This window comes from Arachis hypogaea, chromosome 19 (assembly GCF_003086295.3).
Source record: "Arachis hypogaea cultivar Tifrunner chromosome 19, arahy.Tifrunner.gnm2.J5K5, whole genome shotgun sequence".
NCBI lineage: Eukaryota > Viridiplantae > Streptophyta > Magnoliopsida > Fabales > Fabaceae > Arachis > Arachis hypogaea.
Window position 1 is genome coordinate 117,951,751 of NC_092054.1, and position 3,789 is coordinate 117,955,539.

A 3,789-nucleotide genomic window follows, 5' to 3' on the forward strand; every position below is an offset into this window, starting at 1 on the left:
TTGTTATCAAGAGCAAGCTAGTTGTTGCTAATCCACCTGCTGCTGTTCCTGATTTACATGCTGAAGCTTGGCTGGCCATTGGCCATGTCTAGTGTTTTGGACCGGAGCATTCATTGAAAGCTTGGCTGGCTAGTGAGCCATGTCTAATTCCTGGACTGAAGCTTTAAACTAACATGGCAAGATTCCTAGAATTCATATTAAAAATTTTGAAATCCTTATTTTTGTTTTTCAAATAATTTTCGAAAAAAATCCAAAAAAATTAGAAAATCATAAAAATCAAAAATATTTTTTGTTTCTTGTTTGAGTCATGTGTCATGTTATAAGTTTGGTGTCAATTGCATGTGCATCTTGCATTTTTCGAAATTTCTCATGCATTCATAGTGTTCTTCATGATCTTCAAGTTATTCTTGGTAAGTCTTCTTGTTTGATCTTTGTATTTGCATGTTTTGTGTCTTTTCTTGTTTTTCATATGCATTCTTGAATTCTTAGTGTCTAAGCATTAAAGAATTCTAAGTTTGGTGTCTTGCATGTTTTCTCTGCATTAAAAATTTTTCAAAAATATGTTCTTGATGTTCATCATGATCTTCATAGTGTTCTTGGTGTTCATCTTGACATTCATAGCATTCTTGCATGCATCACATGTTTTGATCTAAAATTCTCATGCATTGCATAATTTTCATGTATTCCTCTCTCATCATTAAAAATTCAAAAAAATAAAAAAAATATCTTTCCCTTTTTCTCTCTCATCAAATTCGAAAATTTGGATTGACTTTTTCAAAAATTTTTAAAATCAAGTTGTTTCTTATGAGTCAAATCAAATTTTCAATTTGAAAATCTTATCTTTTTCAAAATCTTTTTCAAAAATCAAATCTTTTTTAAATTTCTTAGTTATTTTCGAAAATTCCAAAAATATTTTTCAAAAATCTTTTTCTTATTTTTATATCAAATTTTCAAAAATAACAATAACAATTAATGTTTTGATTCAAAAATTTCAAGTTTGTTACTTACTTGTTAAGAAAGATTCAAACTTTAAGTTCTAGAATCATATCTTGTGATTTCTTGTGAATCAAGTCATTAATTGTGATTTTAAAAATTCAAATCTTTTTCAAAAACTAATTTCTATCATATCTTTTCAAAAATATCTTCTTATCTTATCTTTTTCAAAAATATGATTTCAAAATATCTTTTCTAACTTCCTAACTTCTTATCTTTTCAAAATTTGTTTCAACTAACTAACTAACCTTTTGTTTGTTTCTTATCTTTTTCAAAATCACCTAACTAACTCTCTCTCTCTCTAATTTTCGAAAATATCTCCCTCTTTTTCAAAAAATTCTTTTTAATTAACTAATTATTTTAATCTTTGATTTTAAAAATTTTCGAAAATTACTAACCTTTTTCAAAAACTATTTTCGAAAATTACTAACCTTTTTCAAAAATTATTTTCAAAAATTCCTTCCCCCTCATCTCCTTCTATTTATTTATTCATCTACTAACATCTCTTCCTCACACCACCAAAAATTCGAACCCTCTCTCTCTCTGAGTTCAGATTTTCTTCTTTTCTTCTACTAACACAAGGACCTCTATACTGTGGTATAAAGGATCCATATTATTATTATTATTTTTTCTGTGCCCTCTTCTTTGTCATATGAGCAGGAGCAAGGACAAGAATATTCTTGTTGAAGCAGATCCAGAACCTGAAAGGACTCTGAAGAGAAAACTAAGAGAAGCTAAATTACAACAATCCAGAGATAACCTTTCAGAAATTTTCGAACAGGAAGAGGAGATGGCAGCCGAAAATAATAATAATGCAAGGAGGATGCTTGGTGACTTTACTGCACCTAATTCCAATTTACATGGAAGAAGCATCTCCATTCCTGCCATTGGAGCAAACAACTTTGAGCTGAAACCTCAATTAGTTTCTCTGATGCAGCAGAACTGCAAGTTTCATGGACTTCCATCTGAAGATCCTTTTCAGTTCTTAACTGAATTCTTGCAGATATATGATACTGTTAAGACTAATGGAGTAGATCCTGAACTCTACAGGCTCATACTTTTCCCTTTTGCTGTAAGAGACAGAGCTAGAATCTGGTTGGACTCTCAACCCAGAGACATCCTGAACTCTTGGGATAAGCTGGTCACGGCTTTTTTAGCCAAGTTCTTTCCTCCTCAAAAGCTGAGCAAGCTTAGAGTGGATGTTCAGACCTTCAAACAGAAAGAAGGTGAATCCCTCTATGAAGCTTGGGAAAGATACAAACAGTTGACCAAAAAGTGTCCTTCTGACATGCTTTCAGAATGGACCATCCTGGATATATTCTATGATGGTCTATCTGAGTTATCTAAGATGTCATTGGATACCTCTGCAGGTGGATCCATTCACCTGAAGAAAACGCCTGCAGAAGCTCAAGAACTCATTGACATGGTTGCAAATAACCAGTTCATGTACACCTCTGAAAGGAATCCTGTGAATAATGGGACACCTATGAGGAAGGGAGTTCTTGAAATTGATACTCTGAATGCCATATTGGCTCAGAACAAAATATTGACTCAGCAAGTCAATATGATCTCTCAGAGTCTGAATGGAGTGCAAGCTGCATCCAACAGTACTCAAGAGGCTTCTTATGAAGAAAAACTTATGATCCTGAGAACCCTGCAATAGCAGAAGTGAATTACTTAGGTGAACCTTATGGAAACACCTATAACTCATCATGGAGAAATCATCCAAATTTCTCATGGAAGGATCAAAAGCCTCAACAAGGCTTTAATAATGGTGGAAGAAACAGGTTTAGCAATAGCAAGTCTTTTCCATCATCCACTCAGCAACAGACAGAGAATTCTGAGCAGAATCCATCTAGCTTAGCAAACTTAGTCTCTGATCTGTCCAAGGCCACTGTAAGTTTCATGAATGAAACAAGGTCTTCCATTAGAAATTTGGAAGCACAAGTAGGCCAGCTGAGTAAAAGGATCACTGAAATCCCTCCTAGCACTCTCCCAAGCAATACAGAAGAAAATCCAAAAGGAGAGTGCAAGGCCATTAACATAACCAAAATGGCCGAACCCAATAAGGGAGAGGAGGACGTGAATCCCAAGGAGGAAGACCTCCTGGGACGTCCAGTGATCAATAAGGAGCTTCCCTCTGAGGAACCAAAGGACTCTGAGGCTCATCTAGAGACTATAGAGATTCCATTGAACCTCCTTATGCCCTTCATGAGCTCTGATGAGTATTCCTCTTCTGAAGAGAATGAGGATGTTACTGAGGAGCAAACTGCCAAGTTTCTTGGTGCAATCATGAAGCTGAATGCCAAATTATTTGGCATTGAAACTTGGGAAGATGAACCTCCCTTGTTCACCAATGAACTAAGTGATCTGGATCAACTGACATTGCCTTAGAAGAGACAGGATCCTGGAAAGTTCATAATACCTTGTACCATAGGCACCATGATCTTTAAGGCTCTGTGTGACCTTGGTTCAGGAATAAACCTCATGCCCCTCTCTGTAATAGAAAAACTGGGAATCTATGGGGTGCAAGCTGCTAAAATATCATTAGAGATGGCAGACAATTCAAGAAAAGAGGCTTATGGACAAGTAGAGGATGTGTTAGTAAAGGTTGAAGGCCTTTACATCCCTGCTGATTTCATAGTCCTGGACACTGGAAAGGAAGAGGATGAATCCATCATCCTAGGAAGACCTTTCCTAGCCACAGCAAGAGCTGTGATTGATGTGGACAGAGGAAAACTAATCCTTCAATTGAATGAGGACAAACTTGTGTTTACAACTCAAGGATCTCTCTCT

General features: G+C 35.4%; 1 non-coding gene across 1 annotated transcript; it reads right to left on the reverse strand.

The window, feature by feature from the left end:
* Positions 1 to 2,179: 2,179 nt before the first annotated feature.
* Positions 2,180 to 2,287, reverse strand: LOC112780962 (small nucleolar RNA R71). Its single transcript, XR_003191765.1, has one exon. It is a non-coding gene; the product is annotated as a small nucleolar RNA R71 (small nucleolar RNA).
* Positions 2,288 to 3,789: the final 1,502 nt, after the last annotated feature.